Source organism: Cyprinus carpio, chromosome A11, assembly GCF_018340385.1.
Source record: "Cyprinus carpio isolate SPL01 chromosome A11, ASM1834038v1, whole genome shotgun sequence".
In the NCBI taxonomy this organism is placed as follows: Eukaryota; Metazoa; Chordata; class Actinopteri; order Cypriniformes; family Cyprinidae; genus Cyprinus; species Cyprinus carpio.
The window spans coordinates 20966988-20983180 of NC_056582.1; the positions used below are offsets into that span (position 1 = coordinate 20966988).

General features: G+C 37.9%; 1 pseudogene; it reads right to left on the minus strand.

Annotated features, from left to right (window-relative positions):
* LOC109062863 overlaps positions 1-12176 on the minus strand; it is a 31232-nt pseudogene extending 19056 nt beyond the window's left edge.
* Positions 12177-16193: the final 4017 nt, after the last annotated feature.

Sequence of the window (16193 nt, forward strand, 5' to 3'; positions counted from 1 at the left end):
AAAGAACTAATAAAGCAGAGCACTGCTCTCTGTTACTGTATGAATTATATTTCACACAGGAGCAACTGAAACAGCTTTAATCTCTGATGATTCTAACCCACATGACCTCTGACCCCGCCCTCATTACATAACCACATTAACCACACCCACCACATGACATAACTCCACCCACCACTCTTCATTCATCGATACAGATACAGATAACATTAAATCCTGCTTTGCTACAACATTCTGGCTAAAATCTCTCACAGATGTTCAGATGTTCAGCTGTCAGAGCAGCTCTCTGAGGGAATAATGAGATGAACATCCGTGTGAAAATCTGCCTGTGAAAGAGGATGAGGGACAACACCAAACCATTCTCTAACTGCAGCCCGTGCAAATAAGAGCCCACATGCATACCCGCCAATCGACACGCACACCAACACCGCAACCAAACCACTCAACACCCTACGACGACGCCAACACACCACTGACACACACAACCACCCACACCCCCACACCCCCCCACACACCCCCCCAACACACAACCAACACAATCCACCCACAACCACCAACCCAACCCCAACTCACACCACCAACCACACACCACCACCACCCCCTACACCCCCACAAACTACAGCACCGCAAACCCACACCCACACCCCACACACACCCCACACACACCCCTCACCACCAACCCCACCCACACCACCCAACAACACCACACCCCACCAACACCACCAACACCCCACCAACACACACCAACCCCAACCAACACCACCACAGCCAACCAACACAACCAACACACACAACCCCCAACCACACAACCCCACGCACCAAGCCCTCACACAAACCCAACACAGCCAACACACAACACCCACCCACCACAACACAACCACACCCCACCCACAAACACCCCACACCACCAACACACAACCCCCAAACAACCAACACCAACCACCACACAACCACAACCAACCACACAACCAACCCCAAGCCCAAACCAACACACCACCAAAACACAACACCAACACACCAACACCAACCACAACCAACACCCACCACACACACAACCAACACAACCAACACAAACCAAAACAGCCAACACACACCACACCAACCCCCCAACAACCACCACCCCCACACACCTCAAACAACAGCGGACACAACACCAAAACCACCAAACCAACAAACAACACCACACCAAACACACCAACAACAAAACCAACACACACACCAACCACAACCACCCCACCACCAACAACACAAAAACACACACACAACACCCCACACCCCAACAACCACCCAACAGCCAAAACACAACCAACACCGGGACAGTACAACCCCACACCAAACAACAACCACACAAAAACCAACACCAACACAACCCACAACCAATCACCAACAAACCCCCAACACCACCAACACAGCAAACCCCACAACAAACCAACAAAACAAACCACCACACAAACACAACAAACAAACAACACACCACACAAACAACAAAACCACACCAAACCACCCACAACAACCACAAAAAAAACACAAACACAACCACAAACACCAAAAAAAACCAAAACCAACACACCAAACCAAACACAGCAACACACAAGGAAAACACAACAACAAACACACAACAACCAACACACCCAACACACACAACAAACCCAACACACAACCAAAACAAAACCAACACACCACAAACAACCAACACACAAAACCCCAACCCACAAACCACACAAAAACACAAAAACACACCAACAACAAAACCAACACAGTCAACACACAACAAAAAAAACAAAACAAACAAAAACCACACCACACATTACACAAACAAACACCAAACAACCCACACAAAAACAACCACACAAAACAAAACACAACAACCAACCACCAAACAACACCAAAACACAACAATTTACAAACAAAACCACACCAACAACCCACACAAAAACATTACACCAAACACCACGCCAAACAAACAACAACAACACAATAAAAAAAACCAACACAACCACACCACAAACACACAACAACACAAAACCAAAACACAAAAAACACAATACAAAACAACCACAAACACACCCCACCACCCACCAAAACACCAACACACAAAAAAACCACCCACACAAAACAATTGAACCACAGGAAACAACAAGAACACAAAAACACACAAAACACACAACAACAAGCCAACCACAACACAAACACAGCCAAAGCCCAAACACACCCCAACCAACACACAAAAAAAACACCAACAATACACCCAAACAACAACCACCCACAAACCCACCCTCAAACCACACCACACAACCAACCACAACATGATTTCCGAAAAAAAACTTCCTCACACCACAACCAACACCACACAAACCAACAAAAAAAAACAAACCACCCAACACACACACACACATGAACACTACAAACAAACACACAACCACACCACCACCCACAATCTTTGTTGGAACAACACGACAACCAAAACAACTCACAACATGTAAACACACCACACACACGTGCCAACAAAGGTACACAATTACTCACAGACAACGACCGATTTTCACCGCACAAACAACACATCCACAACCTGTTTCCACAGTAGGACACACAACAAGTTCAACAACATTCCTTCACAACACTACCAACACAGTCGCACACAGAAATGTGTCATCAAACTAGACTTTATCGTTATTATCGTGGGAAGACTAATTGTTACCGTGGGGAAAGTTTTACCAAGAATAAAAATCCAAACGAAAGATATCGCCCCAATCAGTAACCAAACAGACAGCCAACAAATAAAACCAACACACAACAACACAGCCAAAAACCAACACAGGCAAACAACCAACAAACAGCCACAAACAACAACCAAAACCGAAATAACCACAACCACACAGCAACCAAACACAACCAACAAACAACCAAACACAGCGAAACAACCAACACACAACCAACAACTCCACCAATACACACACACTAACACACAACTAACACAACTAACAAACCAAAGCACAGCCAACATGCAAACAAAAATGCAGCAGACACACATGACACTCCTACTAGAGATAAAATTCTTCAAAAATCACTCTCTGAAACTGAACACACATGCATCACACACAGAAAACAAACAAAAACAATGCTACAAAAAGAATTAAAAAAATAAAATAAACTTTTGTGTTTCTGTATTTATTCATAAAACAATAATCTAGTTTAAATAAATAGCAAATGACTCTCATGCCGGCTGTTTGTTTGTTCTGGAAAAGTGCTGAATCTCAGCAACAGATGCTTCAGATCTTTGATTTCCATTCATGTATAAAAATGATTCTATCACGAATCTGACTTGAAATTAAATGAATGCATAAACAGTGTTAATCAGGCAGACAAACGAGCCTCTCGTTTTCAGACGCTTTTAAAAATAGCAGTGGAATCTACGGAAATGAGCGCGAGAGCTGCGGGCCGGGGTCACTGCTGCAGCTGCAATCTAATGTCATCATCATACACGACTGAATTACACAAAACTGGACAAACGAACTGTTTTGGGTGACATTTCAAACCCCACAGAGACACAAATAGCATGTTCTCGTGACCGAGACTGAACACAAGCAAACAATGGGGGGGCGGGGGGAAACATTCTCAACACACTCACACACACACACAAACAAACACACACACACATAATGAGGGTTTAATACTGTGGATTTAATCATAACAATAAATGTATTGAATTTATTTTTAAAATGGTGTGTGTGATAAGAGGCAAAGCTGCTCATCAAGGAAGTTTCTCAGAAAATACGAAACAACATTTGTGAACAAAATGCTGGCTCAGGCTGGGAAGAAGGAAGAAAAGAAAGAAACAGCGAACTTTTTAGATTTTTATAGATTTATAATATAATATTTAAAAAAAAAGATTTTCTTTTAGATTTTTAAAAATACTTTTATTTTACAATAAATATTTTATTTTAAGAAGGAAAAAATATTTTTAGACTTTTATTTATTGTATATTATTTTGGTTATAAGAAAAGGCACAATTTTTTATATTTGGTACAATTTTATTATTATGGGGGGGAATATTTTATTATAAGAAAAGAAAGACATTTTCTTTCTTGTTTTTAAGAAAGAAGAAGAAAATTAATTGTATATTTTGTATTATATACTAAGATATTTATTTTGTGTTATAAGAAAGAACGGAAAATATTTTTTTATATATTTTATTTTAAGAATTAATATTTTAATAGGAATAAGGAAAGAAAAAAAAATATTCTCATTTATTTTATTTATTATTTTATCACAAGGCGTTTTATTTTTGTTATAAGAAAAGGAAGAAACAAAATATTTTATTCTTTATATTTTTATTATTATAAGATGAAATATTTTATTTTACTATAAGAAAGAAAAACACGAGAGGAGAGATTTTTTAGATGTCTTTTATTTTAAATGCACGTCTAGGCTTGTAACTTTATGCACGTTATGGTTTTTAGTCAACCAATGAGTGTTCAACATCCTCTATGACAGTGATTAATAATAATACCTTCCTGCATTACTTCCTGTTGTGCTTTCGCCCCTTTTATAACGATGACATTCGTCACTTGAAGGGACGATCATTTGCAGAGGACACACCGAGTGTGGTTGTGAGTGTGAAGGACACATGAGCTGCGTTGTCCATGAGCCTCGCGGCTTCTTCTCTCTTCTCATGATGACTGTGCAGTGAATTGAGTCACAGCATGATGCAGCTCACCACAGCATCTGATCCTGATCTGCCTCAGCTCATCTCCACACAACGCTGGTTAACACTGAGCAGGACTGTTTCATCTGCAAACACCAGCACAGCACAGATCAATCACACTAGAGATCTGGAAGCCGCTCGCTTCAATGAGCAGGAAATCAGTTTTCATGAGCTGCAGAACGCGGCAGAGATCTGCTCTTACAGTCACACATCTACAGACAACGTTCACTGATTGTGAAGCTTTTCACAGCAGCGTCCTGACACGCCAACGCACTCGAGGCCTCAATTCATATGAGAATGACAAGCAAGGGCACCTAAATAAACACCACAAAAATCCACAATGAGGATTTTTCCATGATTGAACATATATTGAGAGTAGGGAATCAAAGGTCATATATATAATATATATATTATATATATATAATAAACACACACACTACCCAGTCCCAACAGTTTTGGGCTCAGAACGATTTTTCCATGTTTGTTTTTACAGGAGTTTCTTCTTTTCTAATCAAGGCTGCATTTATTGATTTTTGATCAAAAACTACAGGGAAAAAATTTAATATTTTGAAATATTTTTTATGAATGTAAAACTGTTTTTTCTATTTTAATATACTATTAAAATGTAATTTATTTCTGTGATGTTGCAGCTGTATTTTCAGCATCATTACTCCAGTTCTTCAGTGTCACATGATCTTCAAGAATCATTCTTAAATATGATGATTGTATTATCAATGTTTGAAAAACAGGTAAACACTTTTATCCAGCAAGGATGTGTTTAAATTGTTAAGAAGTGATAGCAAAGATTTATATTGTTAGAAAGATTTATATTTTGAATAAATACTGTTCTTGTTTTAACTTTTTATTCATCAAAGACTCCTGACCAAAAAGTAGTTGCAGTTTCCAAAATTTTTCAATATTAAGCAGCACACTGTTGATAATTCTAATAATAAAATCAGTATATTAGAATGATTTTTCTTAAGATCATGTGGGACACTGAAGACCTGGAGTAATGATGATGGAAATTCATATATAATATTTATATTATGTTAGTTGTATATTGTCAATTTATTTGTTTTATAATATATTATAGTAATAAACCAATCTACATAAATAAAAAAATATATATCTATATATCTATCTATATATATATATATATATATATATATATATTATATATATATATATATATACATACTACCCAAAAATGTCCTTTATGGGGAAAAACTGTGTAAAATAAAAGATTAAAAATTTTTTAGATTTCAGACCCAGTTAAATTAAGAAAATTGTCTTTTCAACTATCATTTGGCATTTTTTATTTTAACATTATTTATATTATTATATATATATATAGATATATATATATACACACACTGACCCACAAATGTATTTTATGCATATTACGATGATTGTCTTGTCTCGTATCATGGGGAAAGTAAATAAGCATAATTTAAGCTTAGGAAGCGTTCACAACCCTAAAACACCCGCGCGGCTGCTAATACACTGATAGCATCATGTTTCCTCTGCAAACCAATGACACACAAACGACGAGAGAGCAGCGGCATGAACAGGAAATGACATGCAATTGTCATCCAAAGAGAACTTACACACCCACACAATTGTGTAACACTATTCTGCAGAGCTCAGAACTCGATGAGCTCGTCCTAACGCGCCCAAACCACTCAATCGACACGCTTTCAGCGTTTGTTTGGTTTTTACAGCTTGCGTCATTACTGGAAACAGACACAAACTCACTTACATCTGAATCACATCAGGACACACCACAGATCCGCTGGCAATAAAAAAGACATTAATGAGAATGTCAATGTTCAAAGCCTTCAGGAAAGCGCTTTCTGCACAAACCAAGGAATAAATTCACCCAGAAATGAAAAACATGCTGTCATCATTTACCCTACCCCCCCTGCTCCAAACCTGTAGGACTTTCTTTTCTTCTGCTGAACATGAAGGGGACCACGTTGATCTCGGAGGAAAGAGCTTCTCTCTTCTCTACAATAACCAGCGTTTCTCAGAAAAAAGAAAGTCACACGGGTTGGGGAACATGAGGTACATCAATGAAGATTTTCAGTGAATTAACCTTTTTAGGCCAGAAACTACAAGTGCACATTTTAACTAACAGATACCAGCATACTTTCACCAGTTCATTATTCACAGTACATTAGGACAAATTGTTTTGCTTATACAGTTTTTCTTGAATGTTAAGTTTAAATATGCAATCATATGCTATAATGGCATACATTTCCAGAAGATACATCAAAAAATTGCATAAAATCAGGTTTTGAAATTCATGTTTGATTTTGGTTGCCATATTACTGTGAAAGGTTCTTACTGAGGGGATTTTTGGATTTCTCTTTTTATCACACTCCATAAATCAGAAAATACTGTCAACAAACAGAAAACAAACACATTTTCGCCATGTTTTTAGGAATAAGATGTTGTATAAATCAGTGTGATTGATATATGAACAAACCCCTCAGTAAAAACAAACCTTCAGAATATAGAGAGGAATGTAAAGTTTGGTGTATGTAAGTGCTGCTGAAGTAGTGGGAGGAGAAACTTTTAAGATATGGATCGGAAATTGAAAATCTTCAGATGAAAAATAGATTAAGTGTAATAAAATAAACACTTAAATGTGTGTTTTTTGAATGTTTTTCATTCCACTAGTCTGAAAGAAGACAAGTTATTGAAGCAAAATAGACCAAAAACCTCTAAATGGCCCCAGTGCATGAAAAAAACACTGGTTTTTGTTTGTAGTGTCTCTTCGATATTAAACTTTATCTATTTGCGTCTGTAGATTTCAATTGCAGTACGTTCCTTTAAAATTTGTTTCTCTACTTCTGCAGCACTTACATACACTACACTTAGCAGTTTTATTCCTCTCTATATTCTGAAGGTTTTTACTGAGGGGATTATGGATTTCTCTTTTTATCACTCCATAAATCACAAAATACTGTCAATAGACAGAAAAAATTAATTTTCACCATGTTTTTAGGGATAGGATGTTGTATAAATCAGAGTGAATGATATATTCACAAACCCCTCAGTAAAATCCTTCAGAATACAGAGAGGAATAAAACTGCTAAGTTTGGTGTATGTAAGTGCTGCAGAAGTGGAGAAAAAACTCTTTAAAGACATGAATTGGAATTGAAATCTACAGATTTCAATAGATAAATGTGTATTTTAGATGTTTTCTTTGCACTAGTCAAAAACTCCAGTGCATGGAACACAGTGTTTTTGCCTGTAGCATCTTGCTTCAAACTCAACGTTACAGCAGCACAAGTTATGATATGTCATACATCAAAATCCATAATTCATCAGCAGAACAGAATGATCCAGAGCAGGTCTGCCTCCTATCAACACCACACACATTCAATCGCTCATTTATCAGTCGGGGGGTCAGGTGACCCAGAGACGCTCCGGCAGACAGACCGTTTGCATACACATTAAAAAAGGGCAGATTATGGATGCAAACTGATTCCAGGAGGATCTGGTATCGTTTCTCACCACGGGCCATCAAAGCGCGCCACCCACCCGAGCGCGCTTGATTTCTTTGTCATGTCCTGCGTATCTCTGCAGTAAAAAGGTGACGGTGCCGATGGCAGACATCAATAAACCCCACGGGAAACAATATCTGCTCCACAAACACTATGAGAGGAGCTGAAGGTACATGTGCAATCATCGCTCAGATCAGACAGTTAAACCAGCCAATAAAAAGCCACTTAGTATTCAAATCATCAGGACTGTCAAGAGGAACTTTCCTCAGAGCTGAGCATTCGCTGCGGGCAAAATACTGAAGCCATTCTGTCTGTGTGTGTGTGTCTCTTTTCTGAGCGTCTGGACTGTGAACACCACTCAGTCACACACAGTTCTATCACAGAGCGCGTCAATAAATCACTGAATGAGCTGCTGTATGAATAATAACTGCACACTGTTTCTAGAGATCACATTAAAGTCAACATGAAACGAGCTCAAAAAACTGCATGTGAAATAAACTGATTCTCTCTGACTTACTACAATTCAGCGTGTTTGGTGTCATTGTTCACACATCATAGATATTTTCATGTTTTAGTAAAAAGTAGATTACTGTTTATGCATATAAATGAAAATGATATAATACAATTTTTTGTGTTCATTTAATTAGAAAACATGCATTTGATTATTTTACTACGCTAACTATTATATTTGCATGCAAAACGGGTACTAATAAGTTAAAAGGGGCCAATTCTAAATTCATGATTACTTAAGAGTACAGTACATAAATTCATTAAAATTCCAAACAAACTTTGATTTATGTACCTAAACTATCATTGTTCACAGAGTGTGGTTGTTTTTATATAGATTTTAAAATGTTTTATTAAAACGCTGCTTACTGTTTATGCAAATAAATGAAAATGATGAAATATCATTCTTCTATGTGTCCATTTATTTATTTTTCTTTTTAAAAAACATGCTTTTGATTATTTTTACTACATTAAGTATGATTTTTCTCATGCAAAACCAGGAACATGTACTAGTATCCTTACTTACTTTTAAACGCCGAGTGTACAATCATCTTGTATGTAAATGTGCTGATTCAAAATTCTGACAAAATTTTTCACAGATGTGATATTATTCATAAATATTTTTAAATGATTTGTTAAAGCAGTTTACTGCCATACTGGAGCATATAAACGATTAAATATCTTTCCTCCACATGTTCAGTTAATTAAAAGCATGCTTTGATTATATTTACTACACACTTTTCACGTGAACAATTAGGAACACGTTCTATTAAAATAACGGCTCAATTATGATTTCATGCTTACTTCAGATGTAGAGCGAACACTGTTATCTTACTCCAGATTAATTAATTGAAATTCAAACACAGTTGTGGTTTTTTTCATATATTAAAATGTTTTACTAAAACACAATGGTGCATGTAAATGCAAACAATTATAATTAGACCATGAACGTGCCCTAATAAAGTAAACGGGGTCAATTATGATTTCCCCGCATTGAACGCTTGTACAGTACATGAAATCTCATGACTGCCTGATGCTCAACAAACAAAAAAGCATCGCATCTGACGGCCGAAGACATTCAGAGTGAACCGCTTTCATAAACGGCTCTCTAACTCCTTTCACGGTGACTGCTCTCCAGTTCCTAAAGATGTCAGATGTTAAATAAAGGCCACCCAACTCGTCCATGGTGAGTTCACAGTTCTGACCATAAACACTGAGAGAATGAATCACGTCTCCAGACAGCCGATAGCAGGGTGTCAGACGCTTCCTCTGTGAACACACACATTTGGACAACAACATGTGTGTTCACACACACTGACTCTGAGAGTCCTGCATTAGACCAAAACAATCCATCAGACGTCCAGAGCCACGGAGGAGACGTGATTCAGAGGTCAGTCATGGTCAGTGTGAACGGGTGAATCAGATCTGCAGTGATGCATCATGGGATCAGACACACTTCACTCGTGTGTGTGTGTGTGTGTGTGTGTGTGTGTGTGAGCCGCAGTGTGTACAGTGATCCTAACAGATGGAAACACTTCAGTAAGTTGTTCTGAAACCTGTGTTAGTCCATCTCAATATACAGCAAATCTCAACTGCTTTATTGTTTATATCGTTGCAAATGTTCCTATATTATTATTCAGCTCTAATATAATTTTCTATAAAGCTGCTTTGAAATTACGTGCATTGGACTTGATCAACTGCAACAAAAAAGGTTACTTGAGCATGTTTAAATGTCCTCATTTTCTGACTGATTACCTGATAATGCACAACCAGTGTTGAAGATAACGCATTCCAAGTAACCCGAGTTACATAACCAGATTCGTTTTTGACTAGCAAAGTAAAGCATTACGTTTTAATTTATAAGAAATATCAGAGTTACTTTTTCCCAGTAAAGGCCAGTAACTTTGTTTCTCATGTATTGACATCAGAAGTGAGTGCAGATGCGTTGTGTGTGAACATGATCTGACTGTAGATCTAGATTTAATGAGTAAACATGTATTTACTCATCTCACTCGCACAACAGATTCACACGCTTCATCAGCGAAATCAGTGAAAAATGAGCACAGGCCAGATGAGAAAAAGCTACGGAAAATAACAACGCATTGCTTTGCATAAAAAGTAACTTAAGTAATGCAATTAGTTACTTTTTTAGCGAGTAATGCAACATTGTAATGCATTGCTTTTAACAGTACACTGTGCACAAACACCAGTTTTTCATTTTTAATTTACTTAGTTTAACCGCACAAGCATCTCTGCGTCACGGCGAGCAACACATTTTGTGTTATACGTGTGTTTACGGGCTTTAATATCGGCTCCGGATCGTCTGAGCTGCTTGAAACTAGATATTATGCTCTTTCATGTTTCTTGAGGCCTGTTCTCACCAAGGACGATAACTATAAAGATATCAATAAAGATGTAGTTCCAACAGTGCCAATGTGTCCAGGAGATAAAAACAGACTAGTGTGAGAGATGAGAGCATGTTTACCACACTTTACCATGGTACTGGCAGGATGTCACATTTTAGTTTCATTTCATTTAACAAAAAAAAAGTGTTCAATACTGATTTTTAAGTGCAAAATGTAGCTACTAATGAGTTAAAAGAGGTTCATTATAAAAGTTAAATTCATGCTTATCTTGTATGTAAAACTAATTCGTTAAAATTCCGACCAAACGATGTGATCGTGTTGTTATGCACAGATTAGGTTTTAGTAAATGTTTTAGTAGAAAAAAGATGACTGGCTATGCATATACATACAAATTCTGAAACAGAATGCTTCCTTATGTTCATTTAATTTAACAAAAATCATGCTCTTGATCATTTTAACTAAATATAATCACAATTAGAGCAGGAACATTAAAGTAGGTCAAGTGCAAATTATAAATCCATCCTTCCCTTTTACATGTCGAGCGAGCTCTGTTTTCTGGACTTTAAATTAATTTATTTAAATTCAAGAAAAAACAATGTGCCTGTTTCAATAGAAAACAAGATTGCTGCACTCCACATGTGATGCGCTGATCTGTTTAATGTCCAGTTCTTCTACTAACACGAGTCTTCATGGTGCGTGTCTTTCCTTCTTCTGATTTAGTCACTGAACTGAATGGCTCTGTTCCTGTTTATCATCTCCTGATTCCTCTTTCCTCTCTCTCTCTCTGTACAGTGTTTTGGCATCATGCACTAAACCCTGCGCTACGAATGTGAATATATATTAAGATGTTCTTCTGCATAATTATTAGTGATATGATGATGATTATGAAGAGTGTGCTGATGCGGCTCTGACCTTCCTGTCCGCGGAGCTCCAGCGCGCTCTGCTCTGCCCTTCATCCTCCTCATCGTCACCCAGGAGCCCCGCGGATGCTGAGTCTGACTCCTCGCCTTCCTCCAGCTCCTCCTCATCCTCGGCGGACACCTTCAGCCGCTTGGGCGCGCGCCTCTCGTACTCCTGCAGCACGGACATAATGTGTCAATCAAACCGGTCGCTCTCAATCAATAATCGGAAGATGATCGAATGCGATCTGGAAGGAGCGCACACACACACACGCGCGCTCATGTGCTGCTCTGGCAACAGCTCTGTGCGCTCACGCCCTCGATCACTGCGACGCTGACGTCACGCCGGGTTTTGATTGGATCCTGCGTCTGAGTGACAGCGAGGGGGCGGCGGCGCTGATTGGCTGAGAGCGGGGCATGCGTGGAGAACACGGGACTGCTTTAGTAGTGTGACATTAAAAATAATCATATAATCATCACTTTGAGCTTCTTTGTGTGAACATTATAATAATGAGCACGTGAAGCGGTATTCATACAAATAATAATGTCCTTTCACAAAGAAATTAAGTTCAATGTGTAAAAGATAAATTATATTATTATGATTCAGTAACAGGGATGCTGTTCATCAACAGAGACTGAAATAAATATAGCTGTCTTCATTAAAAGCTCAATTAAATCAGAATATTTTAGCAGAGGGAAGATGAACTGGAGAAACTGAAATCTGAGAATACGGATCAAATATGAGAAAGTGAAACTGTGAAGCGCAGAGCAGTTAAATCAGTCTGAGAATATAAATACAAACTAGATAGATGGAGAATGTTGGTCTGATGACTGGATGATGGATGATGGATGGATGGAAGGATGGATGTTGAAAAGATGGATGATGGACGGACGTTGGGTGGATTGATGGGTAGGATGGATGGAAGATGAATGTTGGACGGATGGATGGCTGGGTGGATGGATGTTTAGATGGATGGATGGATGGATGTTGAAAAGATGGATGAAGGAAGTTGGTTGGATGGATGGTAGATGGATGTTTGATGGATGGGATGGGTGGATGATAGATGGATGGATGGATGTTGAAAAGATGGATGTTTGATGGATGGATGGACAGATGGACAGATGATGGATGGATGTGTATAAACAGATGGATATGGTTAGATTATAGACAGATGGAGGTCCAGATCTGTTTCTGATGGTTAGATGCTGTGGTCATGAACAGATGTGCTCCTTCCGTCTCACTCGTCATCCTGCCGTCGGCTCGGCTGTGTGTTTCAGATCCAGACGGTCTGCGGGTTCATGAAGTGTTAAAGCAGAGCTGGAGATGCGTCTGTGGTTTGTGGGCCGTTCTCCCCACAGTTCCCAGCAGCGTCAGAAGCTCTTCGAGAAGAACACAGTCTTCAGAGCAATTACAGCTCATACAGCCACGACTCCCATCAATCCTGCAAACACACAGACGATGATAACACCGTCTCCCGCCGTGCTGCTGCTGCTGTTGAGTTCTAAGCAGTCGCCTCTCTTCTAACTTTTGTTCACTAGAGAGGAAACTGGTGAATTTGCATCAAATAGTGTTTTGCAGCCAGTGGAGCAGCAGGTGCTTTTCTAGCGTCTGAACATGTTTAGCAGTGTTTAGTGTTTTATCTTCCCAGACTGAAGAGACACAGAGCTGCTAAACCTGGAAAACCACAGACATCTATCTAGGACAGAGGTGTGCTGCACAAACGCCTCTGCTTTGCAGGAGTGTGTGTGTGTGTGTGCAAAACGGTAGAAAACGCCTGGTTTAAAGACGGATTCTGCGTGATTCACAAAGCACATCAACTTAGACAAACAGCCACATTTAGCGCTCAAGCACAGGTTTCCATCTTGGCATCAAACATGCTGGTCTTCACAGCCGATGTCAGAATATATCAGGTATGTGTGAACACTCGAGAAGCCCCTGAAATAGCAGAGGAGCTCTTGAGCAAACATGCAATCGACAGCAGGCCAGTTCTTTCAGGTTAACATTTTTGATCGTGAAGTGAAACCAGTCCAAAGCCTGATGTGGAGGGAAAATTACCCACAGCTCATTTCAGATAACTGGCATACAGATCATAAACAATAGTACTGCACAGGAGATAATGTGAGTTTTCAATTTGTATCACCAGAAATTAATCTAATAACATTACTAAAAACATGACGGATTCAAGCTCAAACATTCAACCTGAACAAATAATGAGAGACTCTTTAAGATCACTAAGACTTGTTCACAAGTTCACCTCGCAATTCTGACTTTTTTTGCAAGTTGCTATCTTGCAGTTCTCATTTTTGTGTGTGTGTGTGTGTGTGTGTGTGTGTGTGTGTGCAAGTTTTCATCTTGCAATTTTTGACCTTTTTTTTTGCAATTCTACATCACGCAATTCTGACTTTATTTTTTACAAGTTTACATGTTGCAATATTAACTTTTTTTGGCAAGTTTTCATCTTACAATTCAGATTTTTTTTTTTTTTTTTTTTTTTTTTGCAAAATCTTGTAATTCTAACCTTTTTTCTCAGACTTCTAAATCTTGTAATTCTGACTTTTTTTATTGAAAATCTGAGTTTATATACAGTACAGGTCAAAAATTTGGAAAACATTACTATTTTTAATGTTTTTGAAAGAAGGCTCTTCTGCTCATCAAGCCTGCATTTATTTGATCAAAACATAACAGAAAAAACAGTAATATTGTGAAATATTATTACAACTTAAAATAATAGTTTTCTATTTGAATATACTTTAAAAAAAATAATTTATTCCTGTGATGCAAAGCTGAATTTTCAGCATCATTACTCCAGCCTTCAGTGTCACATGTAACATCCAGTCTATCACATGATCATTTAGAAATCATTCTAATATTCCTGATTTATTATGAGTGTGGAAAACAGTTCTGCTGTCTAATATATTGTGATGAATAAAAGGTTAAAAAGAAACTGCATTTATTCAAAATACAAAAAAAATTCTAATAATAATATATTCTAATAATATATTTTCGTTTACTATCACTTTTTATAAATTTAACACATCCTTGCTGAATAAAAGTATTGATTTTATTTAAAAAAAAAAGAAAGAAAAAAAATTACTGACCCCAAATTACTGACCAGTAGTGTATATTGTTATTACAAAATATTTATATTTTTAAAAACAGCTTCTTTTTTTTTTTTTTTACTTTTTATTCATCAAAGTATCCTAAAATAGTATCACATGTTCTGAAAAAATTATTAAGCAGCAGAACTGTTTCCGGAAGCCCTGAACCGCATGGTGGAGAAAAAAAAAGGGAAAGGATTATGTGATAATGATCCTAAAAATTCAGCTTTGCATCACGGAAATAAATGATAATTTAAAGTATAATGATCAAATAAATGCATATTTCATTTTTTTTTCTGTATTTTTGATCAAATAAATGCAGGTTTGATGAGCAGAAGAAACCTCTTTCAAAAACATTAAAAATAGTAATGTTTTCAAACTTTTGGTCTGTACTGTATAAAGAAAAGAATAACAAATAAAAAAGTCTGCATTGTGAGATACAAATGAAGAATTCTGAGAATTCAAAAAGTGAGAATTGAGATAAAAAGTCAATTATTATTATTATTTCTTTTCATTGGGTGTTGTGAATGAGCTCCCATACGTCTGTGATGGCTCTGAGTGTGAAGCTCTGTTCAGTCTCAGATGTCTGTGTGTGCTCTGCTGTGTTTGACGGGTCAGTCAGAAGTCAAGGCGGCTGGAATCCGAGCGACCCGTCTGACCTGCTCATTAACTGCTTACCGCAGACCATCATGCTTTTGTTCAACCTGACAAGCAGCTTATTTTAGCTACACATCATGAGATGTCGAGCCTAACGCGAGGGTTTATTGATCATATTGTGACAGGCGGAGGACTGGAGCTCTACAGACGCTTCATTAGAGATACTGACGCCTGACCTACTTTCAGCAGGATTCCTGCGCTCCTCTCCATCCCACACACCGACCTGATTTCACATCTCTGGAAACACGAAGACACACACACAGACACACACAGATGCGACATTTTAGCATCACACTCAGCAAAAGAAGATCCATCATTAATATTTCCAAATGTGCTCAAATGCTTTGTCGTTTAGATTGAAAGAGCAGAAATCCAGAGATTCAGAAAGATATGAACCTCCAGAACGTTCAGCAGATTTCATGATGGACACGTCCGATGCTGGTTTAGTCTG